Source organism: Camelus dromedarius, chromosome 3, assembly GCF_036321535.1.
Source record: "Camelus dromedarius isolate mCamDro1 chromosome 3, mCamDro1.pat, whole genome shotgun sequence".
NCBI lineage: Eukaryota > Metazoa > Chordata > Mammalia > Artiodactyla > Camelidae > Camelus > Camelus dromedarius.
The window spans coordinates 101,742,357-101,758,495 of NC_087438.1; the positions used below are offsets into that span (position 1 = coordinate 101,742,357).

Consider the following 16,139-nt stretch of genomic DNA (forward strand, 5'->3'; position numbering starts at 1 on the left):
TTGGCTCTTGGAGGATGATGTCTGCTAGATGGTAGAACAAGAAAAAAGCGTTGGACTCTGCTTCATCCCATCAACACGCTGATTCAACAGCAATACAGAGAAAAATTCCTTTGGTGAGAAATCTAGAAGCTAGTTGAGGGGCACCTACACCTTGCCCAAGTGTGAAACCAGACACGTTGTAACCAGTAGGGAAATTCAAGGCAGCCTCTTGCCAGAATCCTTACCTCTGGCATAGTGCCGTACGATCAGGAGGAAACACCCCAGCTCCTGGTTTCTCGTGGGGGAAGGAAAGAGTTGGACTGCCCGTCCAGTGCTCCAACTCTTCCAGGAGCTCCCCGGAGAACGAGCTTTCTGCAAAACGAGCTTTTGCCAGTCGTGTATGTGGTGCTTATGGGACCTGGCATGCTTTTGCCACCTAGGAAAAACAAAGTTGGTGGTTTGGGCTGGCACTCTCCATAACCTCTCCTCCTGGCTTAGCACAAAGTGAAGTTATGAAAACACCCAGATCCCAGCTTCTCCCTGGGGAGGGAAAGACAATTGGACCACATGACAAATGCCCCAACTTTTACAGATGCTGCTCGAGGACTGGCTTTTGTCTTGTCTGCTTCCGAGTGCTAACAGAACCCAGCACATTGTAGCCTCCTGAAGGCTAGTAAGAACAAAGACAGTGCTTCGATCTGGCATGCAACTAACCATGGCAGCCTTTCCCCTAGTTGAGCACAGAATAAATGGATGAAAGGCCTCAGCCCCCAGCTTCTCCCTGGTGAGGGAAAGTATCGGCCACGGCATCTGATGAGACACCTTCCCTGGCGGCTGCCTGAGGAACTGTCCTTGGTCTCTCTTGTTTCAGAGCAGTGGCAGCATCTGTCATACTCTTAAGTGCCTGGAAGCTGTTAAGAATGACGAGGTGTCACCAAGGCCATGTTCCCCTGAAACATGTAGGAGAATCCTTGCTTCTTCTGACCTTCTGCGGGCTTTCTGGCCATCTGTGACACTCCTTGGTTTGTGGAGGCATCTCCCTCAGCCTCTGTGTCACATAGTGGTCTCCTTGTGTGTCTTTCCTCTGTGTTTGCCTGTCTCTGTGTCCACATTTCTCCTTTTTATAAAGATAACAGTTATATTGGATGAGAGCTCACTGTAATAACCTCACTTTGATTTCATTACCTCTGTAAATACCTTATTTCCATATAAGGTCACGTTCTGAGTTACTAGGGGTTAGGACTTTAATGTATCTATTTTGAGGGGACAGAATTTAACTCATAACAATCACAATAAAAACTAATTATGCTCAAGACTTAGACAAGAAATATGAAAGAACCTAAACCAAGGTACATTTTAATCAAATTGCTTGAAACCAGTGACGAAAGATAATCTTCAAATCAGCCAGTGCAAATAGACATATTACAGACAGAAGAACAAAGAGAGGGCCTTTCATGTTTCTCATGCTTGGGGTGTGTGGGGCTTCTTGAATCCATGGTCTTCATCAACTTTTCGTCAACTTTGCAAAATTCTAAACCACATATTTATATATTTATATATTAGCATTCATTTTTCCTGGTATATTTTCTCTTTTATTTTGAATAATTTCTATTGTTGTATCTTCAAGTTCACTAATCTTTTCTACAACTTAATATCCAACTTTTTGTTTTTAATTTAATAAATAATATAACAGGATCAAAACATTTAAAATAAGTAAACTAACCATTTCAGTAATTCATTTTGGTCATATCAACTATAGAACATGAAAAATAAACTCAGGGGTACAATTACTTTAAAATACAATACTTCTACTTTTGTCAAATTTTACATTTATGTGCATATTCTATAGCAGAAGTGGAAATTCTCTCTAAAAAACATTTCCTTAAACTCTTGAGGTTTGTATTAGAGCCACAAGCAATTTCTATCATGTAAAATTGCCGTATAGGCCTTTCAGATTTGGCATTGCACTGGTACAACCCCATGGCCAACGTGTGTAATCACTGTATAGTGCTTTGGTGCTCCAGTAATAACCATTATTTTCTTTAGTGTAGAGTGATTGATATACATTCTACAAGGGGCAGTGAGGTTAGTAATTCTATAGGGTATGTGCTGACAATTTTCAGGCTGTACAATAACACAAAAAACTTTGTTAAGGCCATATTTTATTTGCTGATTAATGGACAAAAGGCAATGTAATTTGTGTAATGTAATTACATTAAAAATGTAATTTTTAAGTATTTTCTTTAAAGTCTGCATTTCTAAAAAAAACCATGAAATGTTGTAAAGGCTGTTAAATCAGTGAAAGTTTAAATATATCTTACACAGTCTTGTTTGTACAAAAATACAAGTTTAAACATAAAGCTGCCATGGTAATTTTATGCAAATCTACTTTATGTGGTCTTCAGTTATATATAAAAGTTTCTCAGTTCTGTTGTTTGTGGAAAATCAATACCAGATTGAATTATCTATTGGGGAAGTGATCAAAAAGCTTACTTTAGCATTAATCTTCTACGTAATTAAATGCATTTCTTAATTTGAGATCACATAAACACTGGGGGAAAAAAGAAATGAAAGGGCAGTATATCCCTAAACCAACGAATAGTTTTACTGTAATGTGTTACCAAATACAAAGCCCATATATCTGCACAATAAGCTTGAAGTATTACATACTCTCACACACAGATATTTGCATATGTGCATGTACGTACGTACATTCATACATACACACACAGCTGGTCGTAAAGCAAGACCTAACAGAAGCTGCTTCTAGTTCCATAGCCAGCTTTGCATTTTCTCTTACCCCATCAAATGAAGAGCTTTTTGTTATCATTCCATTCTTGAAGACATTATAGAGAAGATCATGACCATATTTTTCAAGGTATTCTTTTCTTTTTTCAAGTACAACAAAATTCCCTGCTGGTGTCCTTTGGAAAAGATAACCAGCCCTTTCTGGGCCTTTTTTTGGGATCAGAAACTGGGGCCTTAAAGATATTAAATCCCAAGGCCAGTAGTTACAACATGACTACGCTTGAAGGAAAAATCAAGAGATAGCTTGTTAATTTCTATAGCAAAGCTTCCACCAAAACCAAAGGAAACATTTTCAGTACTCCGTGTTTATGTTTTGCTTCCCATCTCCCACAATCTTTTAAAGTGTCCTATCTGCATCACCCGCTTGACTAAGATAAGTGGCAGCAACTCGCAGCTCTTCGAGTTCTCAGTCGCAGGGAACTTCTTGCCTAAAATGTCTTAGTTTTTAATACAGTGTTAAGAAGACTTCATGAATCAGATATGATTATTAGTGGTGCCTCCGGACACTCTGTTACTAAATGTCTTAGCTTCTTACCCTGTATATTTTTCACATACATAAATGTTACAGTTATTGAAGATCACAGATTCAGGCACTCATAAAAACTGCATTAGTCTATGTTCAAAACATCTTTTTAATTGTCTTCCCCCTGAGCTGTTAGGGTATTGTGTTCTGCCGCTAGAACAGAATAGCCTGGAACAGGATCTTTTGTTCCATAGTATTTTTAAATTAAAGCAATTCCTGCTACTCTAGCTGTCCCTTTAAAATTAACCAAATGAGCAGAGGTGCCAATGCCAGCAGTCTTGTAAAAAGGGACTGTTCTGTAGCCAAATCATGTAACTTCTATACCAGACCATCTAGGCTACTGGACATTTCTAATAAATATTTGGCCAATATTTTCTTTTGCTCTCGTTTGTGGCCACTGTGATTGGATATCAGGACTGAACTAGAATAGTCTGTCCCATGTGTTGGTCAGTAACACTCTGAATCTGGGTTTTCTACTGTGAAGAGAACACTTCCTCTGGGAATGACAGAACTTGCAGGAACAGCTTTTACTTCTATTGGAAGAGGTCCATCATATTTCTCCAGAATGTAGTTCCTTCCCTTTTTATGAAAGACATCATCTTAGAAAGTTCATTAATCTTTTATTCTGCAATGTCTTTTCTGTTGTTCATCCTATCTAGTGATTTTTTTTTTAAATTTAAGACCTTGTAATTTCCATCTTTATCAGTTTGATTTTGCACCCTTTTATATCTCCCATGCTTCTACTTAGCATACCCAATCTTTATTCTAATGTGCTAACTGTGTGGAGCATCTGTTCTATTTCTTAACCTGGGTGGGAGATACCTGGTGTTTGCTTTACATTATTTGGTAAATTTTACATTTCTGTTTTCTACGTGTATATTATACACTTTTCTACATGTATATTATATTTCAAAATGAAAATTAGATGCTCCAAGAAATCATATTAGCTGCACATGCAAAGCATCCGCAATCCAACCAGTTCCCACCACCTTCCCCACTGCTACCCTGGTCCAAGCCTCCACCATTCATTAACTTGTTAATAGCAAAACCCACCACACTGGACTTCCTTCTTCTGCCCTTGTCCCCTAAAGTCTACTTTCAGCTCAATGGCTAATGTCTTTCTCGTAAAATTCAAGTGCAATGATGTCATTCCTCTACTCAAATCCCAATGGCTTCCCATCTCACTCAGAATCAAAGTCAAAGACTTTTTATGGTTTACAAAGCCTTATGTGTTCCGGCATCCTCTCTTCTCCAACTCCTTTATTAATACTCGTTTCCTCTATGTTAGCCATGCAAGCCTGCCTTCTGTCCTTCTAACTTGCTGGGCACTCACCTGCTTCAAAGGTACTGCACTTACAATTTTCTCTGCTTACAACTTTCTCTGCTTACAACACTCCTCCCACTGATCCCCCATGGCTCACTCCCTTACCTTCATCAAATCTGTATGCAGATTTTATCTTCTTGATAGGTCTTTTCTGATCTTCTTTTTAAAATCAGTCTCCTTTCATCCACACCCCTATTGCCTCCTTCCTTCCTTCCTTCCCCTTCTTTCCTTCCTCTTTCCCTCTTTCTCTCTTTCTCTGCTCTCTTTTTTCCTTCTTTCTTTCTTGCATAGTACTTATCATTATCATACTGTATATTTTATATTCATTTGTTTTTTGTTTGTGAAACTAAACTCTGCAAGGGAAATGATTTTTATCAATTAAAAAATTATTACTTAAATCTTCAGTACTTGGATCAGTGTCTCACATGAAGTGTGTACTCAGGAATTCTTCTTTGAATAAATATCCTTAAATCATTATTCTCTACTTTCAGGTAATTTTTCCTCCTTGAAATTAAAAAAAAAAAAAAGCACCTCCATTGTTGATTTCAGTGGCTGGTACATAATGTGGAATGGTAGCTGTTTGTTGAATGAATGACTCTGCGCCTTGCTAGTGGCAGTGTCGTCCTGTTATCCTAATGGTTACAGATGGGGAGTAGGAGTATTCACTCTGGTCTATTTTTGGCTTTTTCTGTGATTGCCTTCAACATACATGAATATTCATTAGCTATTTATTTTGGGACCTAAATATCACTCATTTGGTAAACATGTTGGTATGGAAAACACTGGACAAGCCCCTGTAGATTAAAATAAAGACCATATTTTCTGCCAGGCTCCTAAAATATGCCTGCAAAATGAAATGCGTCCCTGCATTGGATGCTGTGCTGCTAAACGTGCATTTGCATATGCAGATGCCAGATTCTGCCAACAGATCAGTTAATTGCCAATACAAAGCAGCCACTGAGGACATATTTACTTCTCTTATAAAGGCCAGTACAGTTGTATGAGCCACAAATGAAATACATGCTGTAGAATTTGCAGGAATGCTTTCAGAGACTAGAAAGGATTACCTCTTAGCTGAAATAGATTAGGGAACTGTTGCTGTCACTTCTAAAAGTCCCTGCTTTCTCAAATAGAAAATATTGCTTGTTTGCCATGAAAATATGCTGCTGGTCAGAAAAAGTCTGTCTCTGTGCTTCAAGCCTGGCACATTTGGAATGACAGTCCTCACTCACCAGTCATTAATTACACCTAGAAGAACAATGAAGGCCAGGGAGGGAGCCACGTGCTCTTGTTCCTGGGTCACAGTCTTCCTTGGCTGTGGTGCTGGCCAGCCTTGACTGTACTCCAGAGAGTGAAAGTCTCTCTGAAATACAGTGGCTGGCCTTACAAGTAGGACTTAAGTAGACTGATCAGTGCAGAGGTTAACAGAACTAGTATGTCTCATATTGTGAGGATCTATTTAAAATATCTGCAAAACGTTACCATAGGTATCTTATCTAATATCATCACTTTATAGGTGGGATAATATAGGCCCAGAAAGGTGAACTTGTCCAAAGTCATAGAACTTGTTACTTGCAGGGTGGGATAAAAGGCCAGGTCACCTGACTTTTGATAACATGTTCTTTCCACTATATTATTCTCACAGTCATGAGCCTATATGTTAGCCACACTGGGTCTAAAACAGTGGCATTTTAAAACTTTTTTTTGTAACTTTTATTGAGTTATAGTCATTTTACAATGTTGTGTCAAATTCTAGTGTAGAGCACAATTTTTCATATAAATTTTCATATATATATAGAGAGAGACATATATATATATATATTCAGTAACATTTCTTTTTTCGCTGTGAGCTACCACAAGATCTTGTTTGTATTTCCCTGTGCTATACAGTATAATCTTGTTTATCTATTCTACATTTTAAAATCCCAGTCTGTCCCTTCCCACCCCCTGCCCCCCTGGCAACCACAAGTTTGTATTCTATGTCTATGAGTCTGTTTCTGTTTTGTATCTATGTTTTGTTTCGTTTTGTTTTTAGATTCCTCATATGAGCGACCTCATATGGTATTTTTCTTTCTCTTTCTGGCTTACTTCACTTAGAATGACATTCTCCAGGAACATCCATGTGGCCGCTAATGGCGTTATGTTGTCAGTTTTTATGGCTGAATAGTATTCCATTATATAAATATACCACATCTTCTTTACTCAGTTATCTGTTGATGGACATTTAAGCTGTTTCCGTGTCTTGGCTATTGTAAATAGTGCTGCTATGAACATTGGGGTGCAGGTGTCATTATGGAGTGGGGTTCCTTCTGGATTTATGCCCTGGAGCGGGATTCCTGGGTCATATGGTAAGTCTATTCCTAGTCTTTTGAGGAATCTCCATACTGTTTTCCACAATGGCTTTCCTTGGTTCCCTCTCCCACTCTTAATGATTTAGATGTCTTCTTTTACAATTTTGTGTTTATTCTTTTTGTAATTCATGGCAGTTATCTCCTTTCCAGTTACGAGTTTCTCATTTTTGTAGCATCCTGCTTCTTTTCTATTTAGAGTAGACCTTTCAGTATTTCTTTTAAGCATGGGTTTAGTTTTGCTAAACTCTTGTAGTTTACGCTTGTCTGTGAAATTCTTTCTCTCTCCTTCTATTCTAAAGAATAGCCTTGCTGGATAGAATATCCTAGGCTGCATCTTTTTTTCATTCAGGACTTTGAATCTGTCTTGCCACTCCCTTCTGGCCTGTAGTGTTTGTGTAGAGAAATCAGCTGAGAGCCTTATGAGGGTTCCCTTGTAACTCACTCTTTGTTTTTCTCTTGCTGCCTTTAGGATCATTTCTCTTCCTTGACTCTGGCCATCTTGATTATGATATGTCTTGGTGTAGGTCTGTTTGGGTTCTTCCCGTTCGGGACCCTCTGAGCCTCCTGTACTTGGATATCTGATTCCTTTAGGTTTGGGAAGTTTTCAGTCATGATTTCTTCAAAGACCTTTTCATTTCCCTTTGTTCTTTCTTCCCCTTCTGGAACCCCTATTATGCGTAGATTGGCATGCTTTATATTATCCCATAGGTCCCTTATATTGTTTTCATTGTTTTTTATTTGTTTTTCTCTCAGCTTTTCTGATTGGGTGCTTTCTGTTGTCCTGTCTTCTAGGTCACTTACTTGTTCCTCTGCATTATCTAACCTGCTTTGTACAGCCTTTAGGTCAGCTCTCATCTCAGCAAATGAGTTTACTAATTCTACTTGGTTCTTCTTTATAGCTTCTGTTTCTTTTTTGACATATTTTATATCTCTAAACACTATTTCTTTTAGTTCCTTCAGTACTTTGATCACTCCTTTTTAGTATATCATCAATGTCTATTTCCTTGATCGTGCTTTCAGGGGATTTCTCTTGATCTTTTAATTGGGAGTGGTTCCTCTGCTTCTTCATATTGCTCATATCTCTCTGGCACTGTGGCTTAAGGAGTATCAGTTATCTAGTTCTCCTGGAGATGCTGTGCTCTTTATGATTTTATTGAGAGGTCTTTGTGTCTTTGCCCTGTTTCACGAACTCAGCTTGCTGTTTCCAGAGGCCCTCTGTTGGCGCCCTCTTCTGTGCTTCTCCCTGTGGCCATCGGTTAGCAGATCGTGCCCACTCCCAACACCGGGTCAGGTGCTGAGCTCTTACCCAGTGGGCAGGTGGGTCACTCCCCCTCCCGATGCCGCAGTCAGATGCTGCACTTGGGGGAGGCAGGTGGGCAGATCGCGCCCCCTCCTAGCACCGTGGTCAGGTGCTGCATTCCTGCCAGGAAAGCGGGTTGCTGCCCACCCTCTCCCGGCGCCAGTCACTCCGCTACTCTGTGCAGCTGCCCTCTCCGCCTCGGGTCAGCGTTCCGAAGGCGGGCCTGGGGAACACCGGGGAACGGCCCTGCCTCGGCTTCGTGCCAAATCTCAGCTCCTTGTTTGTCTTGGTGGCACGAGTTCTCTGAGGTGCCAGGACAGAAAGATCTTATCTGCCTCCAGCTGTAAAAAAGTCTCAGTCCTGTCTAGGAGGTTGCGGAGCCCCCAGGTGCGGATTCAGGCCTTGGCCCCACCCCTGCCTGGGCGCTGCACACAGGAGGAGATGGCGGCTGTGGCTGAGCCCCGCCTCTCTTCTCGTGATAAGTGCCAGTAATGGCGGCGCAGGTCTGAGGAGACAAAGGCTATGGCGCCCCTACCCCCAGGGCACACCAGCCGTGTTGCTTTGCTTTTTTCGCAGTTTATGTGGGACCGAGGTTGTTCTGCTCCATATCCCCTCCCAGCCACGGCATGCAGCCCCCGCAGTCCCCCGGGGCTGCCTCAGTGCAGCCGCCCCCGTCCTCCACCCGGCTCGGGCGGCCTGTCCCGGCCCCAGCTGCCTGCTTGTGTCTTGGGCTGGGTGTCGCAGGGACCCTCTGTGCCCGTTTAACTCAGTTCTGTAGGTCAAGGGGTGCTCCTGGCAGATCTGAGCCTCGGAGGTTCCCCCTCCATCCCACTGGCCTCTCTGTTGGAGAGGGGAGACCCAGCGAATGAGTGCCAGTCCTCCTTTGCCACTCCCTCCCCGCGGGATCGGTCCCGCACTGTTTTGCTTTTTCTTCTTTCTTTTTTTCCTTTTTTCCTACCAGATTTTTGGTGTCTTTGTGTTTTGAAGATGGTGATGTTCTGTTGGAGTTTGGCAGGTGCTCTGCTTGGCTGAGTGGGTCCGTAGATGTGAGTTTTGGTTATTTGTGGGAGAGGGTGAGCTACAATCGTCCTTCTACTCCGCCATCTTGCTTCTCTGCCTTAAAACATTTTTAAATTGTTTTTTTAATTGAAGTATAGTCAATTACAATGTGTCAATCTCTGGTGAACAGTACAATGTCCCAGTCATGCATATACATAGGTATATTTGTTTTCGTTTGTTTTTTCATTAAAGGTTATTGCAAGATACTGAACATAGTTCCCTGTGCTGTACAGAAGAAACTTTTAAAATCTACTTTTATATATAGTGGCTAACATTTGTAAATCTCAAACTCCCTAATTGATCCCTTCCCACTCTCTTCCCTGGTAACCATGAGATTGTTTACTATGCCTGCGAGTCTGTTTCTGTTTTGTGGATGAGTTCATAGTGTCCTCTTTTTTTTTTTAGATTCCACATATGAGTGATAATCATATGGTATTTTTCTTTCTCTTTCTGGCTTACTTCATTTAGAATGACAGTCTCTGGGTCCACCCATGTTGCTGCAAATGGCATTATTTTATTATTTTTTATGGCTGAGTAGTATTCCATTGTATAAATATACCACAACTTCTTTATCCAGTCATCTGTCGATGGACATTTAGGCTGTTTCCATGTTGTGGCTATTGTAAATAGTGCTCCTATGGACATTGGGGTGCATGTGTCAGTAGTGGCATTTTTAAAAAGTCACCCTTGGCACAAATTAAAGATGTAAATCTTTGGGACCTGCCTTCCAGAGACTCCTATTTGGAAAGTGAGTTAAAGAGCATAGGTAGGAATTGTGCTTTGGCATGTACCCCAGGTGAATCGATGTAGATGGCATTGGGCCACAACTTGAGAAATTCTGGAAGCTGTCAGGGATCATTAGGGAGAATGTATAGTGTATAGATGAGCAGCATCACTGCAGAGCCGAAAGACCTGTCTGTCTGATCTCAGCTTTGTCCCTTCACCATAAGTGAGTTTATTCTTCAGCTTCTCTGAGTATCAGTTATCCTACCTGTGAAATGGGAACTTGCTAAGTTGTTGTGAGAATTATATACATACAATCATGTGTGTCTGTATAGCACAGTTTGCCAGGTGCATAGTAAGTGCTTAATGCATATTAGTTGTTGTTATTAATAAAGTACTTGTTGTATACCTTATACTTTAAGTATTCCTTAAGCAGTGAGTGGTATTATTGGTATTTTGAGAGAGCAACTAAGTCATTTACCAATTTCATATATACATACAAAATTTGTATATGTAATATATATACATGTTACATACAACATATAATTTACTGTGTGTAATAATGTAAATATATTTTTCCTATGGCTGTACCCTAGTCTCCTTATTGCTTCTCCCTCAGCACCTCCCCTCCCTCAATCTACAACAGGAAATGCCTGTCTGAGAGAGCAGGTGTGGTATCAGTGCAGTTATTCATATATTCTTTAAAATGTTATTTTCCCTTTCCTTCCAATGGACCTTCACTAAAATGGCCAATTGCATTCAACAAGCCTGGTGAGAACTCACGTTTCTGATTGAGAGGAAATATGTTTAAGTAATTGAGACATTTCAACATGCTTATTCCCACCCGGGCTAGAGGTCTTTCGGTCCAGTGAGCTTGTCAAGTGCAGTGAAAATATACTTAACCCAGGTTGTCGTTTATATGCATAAGCTTACAGGATACTGAAAAAGTCTACCAGGAGATAAAATAAGGGCCTCAAATCGTCAAGAATGGTGAGTTGAGCAGTACTTTGTCATCAATTGTCTAAAATAACTTGATTGCAAAGATTCTGAGGATGGGTGGTGGAAATAAACTCAAGTGTGAAGTGACAGCTATGCCAAGAAAACTGGAGATGGATGTCAGAAAATTCCAAGTGGCTTTCAGGCTATCTGAGTGCTTCAGATAGCACAGATCCCCTAGGAACCAGACACTCTGTGATTGACTTTAAGTTGTTGTCGTTAAAAAGTTCTGAGAGCAGCAATCAGTCACCTTGGCTACAGTGATGCATCTTATTATTGAAAATGGCCCTAAACATCACATTCTCGTTGGTGGCAGTAGCAGTAATGGTGATAGTAGTGGTGATGGATTCCAGTGTTAGTAGCAGTGTGGAAAGTGTCTATTTTTTTTTCTTCTTAAAAAGTATTTTTTATTTTTCTGGATAGGTTGCATAGCACACTGGATGAAAGTGGAGCCTTAGAGTTTAATGAGACCAAGGGTTGAATCTAGTTTGGTATTTCCTAGCTGTGTGAAGTTGGGCAAGCTGTTTGGAGTCATTAAATTTCAGTTTTCTTATCTGTCAAACAAGAACAAATCCCTGACTTTAAAGGGTTGCTTATATAATTGAATTAATTTATACAAATGTATATGAATTATTTTCTTTGTAATTTAGTTACATAAGGTACCTGAGTCATAGGAGATGATCAGTAGATGCTTCCTCCACAGCAGTGTTAGTGGTAATAAAAGTGTTAGAAGTAGGGTGTTTTTAAATGCCGTATCCTGATTCTCCTTTAATCTGCTATCTAAACTGAGTATGTAGGTTGTTTAAATGGTATACTACTCAAAAATGGGTTTTCTCAATGGAAAGGAATACATGGTGAAAATGTCTAAGAAGAAGGAAGAGATTCAGAATAGTTCAGGTGATTTTAAGCACATGGAGACCAACAGAATTAACATGCCAGAGTCCAGACAATTATTTATTATTACACATTCAGGGCAGTAGAAGGTGGAGTGCCCATCTGAATCTGCTTACAAGCAAATAATAAGCTCCAAACATCTTTATCCATTGATGAAGTTGTTACATGCCAAGACCTTGAGCAGAGTTCTTAGACTACTAAATTGCTATCAAATTCCCCTAGTCTGGTAAGATATAGGAAGTCAGAGGTTCCCGTGGGCAGCCTGAGCCTCGTGAGTGCATTTCACTTTCCTTTGGGGGGCCCTATCGTCCTATTATGCAGCCCACTTTGTACCCATCAAATTTCCTTGCTGGGAGGAGCCAATGAGCTTATTTAAACTGAGATGTAAGGGACTGTTACTGCTTTGTAAATCTTCTTCTCGAGGAAATATTTTTGCAGGATTGAAGACTAATAAATCTCTAGTTTTAAGATGTCAAATATGAGCCAGTAGATGGAGGACAAAGGAATAGGTATCTTTTTGGATAAGGTAATTGTGTTTGTAAATTAATTCTTTGCTGTATCTGTGTAAAAGTCACATTCATTGAGAAAATTTTCAAACAACAAAAAAGCCACAAAAATGATAATAGGTATTGTCTGTCTATGTAACACTCAGACTTAAGAATTAAGCCTTATTAAAATTGAGAATTTCGTGCATACAGTTGCAGAGATCTCTTTATAAATAGCCGTTTTCCCATGCACGCATGGAAGTGGTATTCCATATGCCGGTTTATGAACTGTTCTTATATATTGGCTGTTTCCATTTCATTGTATTTCTACATCCCTATTTTAATAGCTACACGTTATTTCATCATATAGATGGGCCTTACCGTTTTTAACCTGTGTTCTGTGGTTTTAAGTCTCGGCTTCTTAGAGCCACATAGAGATGCAAAATTTTGAGATATATTGATATATGATCAAAATTACAGAGAGTTATTATCAAGTTGAAAGGGAATCAGCACGGCCCCCTACTCTCACTGTGACTGATACCATTATTAAAAACAGTGGAATATATACAGAATCACAGGACATATTTCACTTGAACGTGTGACCAGCCCACGCCAATATGGAATATCATTGCTTACTCAGTTGAAAGACAGTTATGCCCATTTCAGAGCTAGTGTTAGCAGGGACAGACAGCTGCAAGCTTGGTAAGAGAACCACATGAGGATGGCAACATAAGCATGCTTGCATTTCGTCTCCATTCTAACAGAGACATTGTGGAACGATTTCTGAGTGCCAGTGCAATGACACAACCCCGGTGGGGCTCCTTTAAAAAGGAAGCAGCATATGCATGTTATCTTTATATTTTAACAGAGGCAATAATAATGTCATGATGCTGCTAGAAATGGAATGATTCAAAGATAGTGCCTGTACCAAATGTCAGTCTGTACAAAAAAATCCAATCATGGTTATAATCAGATAAGGCCCCTTTCTCCCTGTGGGCAGTAGGTTGTTTTTAAGGATGCTTTTTTTTTTTAAGCTATGAAAAGCAAAATCCATTCTTGCTTTATTTTTATCTAAAATACTTATGAGAACATTTTTCCCCTTCTGTAATCTGAAGTGGAAAAACTAAACTGCAATTGCTTTTTTTTTTTTTAAATGAAAACACTTACGATTAACGGTTGCCTAAGGTTGTACTGTAACTTGGAGATACGTGATTTGTTTCAGAAGCATCAATTAAAAAAAAATGATTTGACAGGAGTAATTGCATACAAAAGCTAGGATCATTTCCTCATGAACTAATAGCAAAATAAAAAAATCACATGAACGTTAGAGTTAACTAGCTCTCCATTCTAGGCCTTTGTACTACTTCCTACTTTGTGTCCTTCTTAGGGAATCTCAACCACACGCAGAGCTCTGGCACCATCTCTTTGTTTGCTCATGACTCTCAAATTTACCTTTCTAACCCAGAATTTACTTTTTGAGCTCCCAGTATATCCAACTGCCTTCCTGATCTCTCAACTTGCAGCTCCCCAGTGCCCGTAAAACATGAGACGTCTGAAATCCATAAGCTTCTCCCTCAAAATGGGTCCTCTTCTAGCTACCCCGAGTGAAGACAAAAACAAATAGTCATGGTCATCTCCGACCGGCCCATCAGCAAAGCTTATCCTGCTCTCCTCCTAGGTATGTCTCAAAGGTATCCTTTTCTGTCTCCCTGGCCCTTTCTGGATTCAGCTGGCCTCCTCTCCCACCTGTCTGAGCCTCCTACCTACAAGCCATTGCACTCAGTCTCCTGGAGTGCAGACCTTCCTCCCCTGCCCCCCATCTTCAGCGCTTTCTAGCTTGCTCACCCCAAAAGAGTGGGAATAGTCTTTTTACAACTCAGTACGATCAACTTAAAACCCTTTAAGGGATTCTCATTGATCTGTGATACTAAAAATATCTTTAACAAGGCCTGCAAGTATCTGGGCTGTTCTGCCTATTTTTCTAGTCTTATTTTGCACCACTGTCTCCCCTACCCCATTCCCTGTGCTGAAACAGAACTACCCTTCTTCTGGTCTCCCACCTACATCATGTGTCACCTGACAAAGGCCTCTGCAGGTGCTATCCCCACACCACCACCTCCCCTAACCTGGAACATGCTTGTCTCACCTTTTCTTCTGTTTTCTCCTCATCACTCTCCATCTCTCACTCCAAGCATCACTTCCTTATGGAAACTTCCTCTGCCCCACCAACCTAGGAATGATGTCTCCAGTCCCTGCTCTCATAGAATTGCATTCTTTCCTTCATGTTACCTAGCTCATCTTTGTAATTATACACTTCTCCTTTGGACTTAATTGATTAATGTCTGGCTGATAAGCTCTATGAGAGTGGGGACTATCTAGTCTGCTAGGGGTACCACAAAATGAGTGGCTTAAACAACAGAAATGCACTGTCTCTCTTTCCTGGAGGCTGAACGTCTGAAACCAAGGTATTGGCAGGATTCTTTCCTTTTGAGAACTGGGAGGGAAGGATCTGTTCCAGGCCTCTCTCCTTGGCTTGTAGTCACCTGTCTTCTCCTTGTGTCTCTTCATGTCATCTTCCCCCTGTGCATATTTGTGTCCAAATTTCTCCTTTTTATAAGGATGCCAGTCATATTGAATAAAGGCTCATCCTTATGACTTCATCTTAACTAATTACGTATGTAGTGACCCTGTTTCTAAATACGGTTACATTCTCATGGACTGGGGACTGGTACTTCAACACATAAATTTTGGGGGTGACATAACTCAACTCACAACATGTACCATATTTGTTTTGTCCCCCGATGTCTCCAGTCCTAAGCAGTAACAAAGCTGTCAATAAATAGATGACTGATTGCTTCTTAGCATTCAGGTAGCCAGAATTACCAGGAGCAGGGATTAGCTCCTTAACATGGCAGGGTTATTTCTGTATTATTTCTTCCCTTCCATATTAGCCATAATTTTTTTCTTTCTCTAAAAAAGAGTGGGGATATGTTAAAAGAAGTTTTAGTAGAACAGCGGGTAACTGAGACCATGACCTGAATTCAATGATGTGATGGTGACAGAGAGGCTGTCCCTTTGTGGGAACTCAGTACATTTTGATGGAAGAGAAACAGTGGGGTGGGGGTGGGGGGCGACGGCCAAAACAGAGAATAAATGCTATTCCCAGAGGCTTTAAGGATTTGAAAACACAACGTGGAATGTGAGTAGAGAGTACAGCATACCTGCTGAGCTCCTTGCCTGAGGCGCCAACCGTGATGTACGGCTTTTTCCAGAGATAGCCGCATTATCTCCCATCCCAGTGCTCTTCTGCAGTGTGGTTTTGTGACTCCCCAACAAGAGCCAGAGTCTGCCACTCCACATCCTGGACTGCTTTGAACCCTAGAATCCAGCCAGAATGGCACTGTGCCAGTTCCGTGGGGAGCCTTCAACTGGCCCAACAGCTTCCATTCTGTTCTCTTGGAAGTCAAACACCATGTACGAAGTGTAACTCTCCTAAGACCACCGTGCTGTCAGAAGACCAAGCCATGCGGAGAGGTCTGGAAGATGAGAGACCACACGGGGAGAAGGAAGGAGGACAAGGTACCATGGGGAGCCTGACCTGTGAGTGATGAGACCTTCCTGGAGTCCAGCCCAGCTGGGCGGCAAGGTGGCTCCAGCCCCCGCTGCTGTCTGACTGCAGCCTCATGAGACACTGTGG

At 41.0% G+C, this 16,139-nt stretch overlaps 1 pseudogene; it reads right to left on the reverse strand.

Annotated features, from left to right (window-relative positions):
- Positions 1–742: 742 nt before the first annotated feature.
- LOC105097777 (nicotinamide phosphoribosyltransferase-like) lies at positions 743–15,802 on the reverse strand (annotated as a pseudogene).
- Positions 15,803–16,139: the final 337 nt, after the last annotated feature.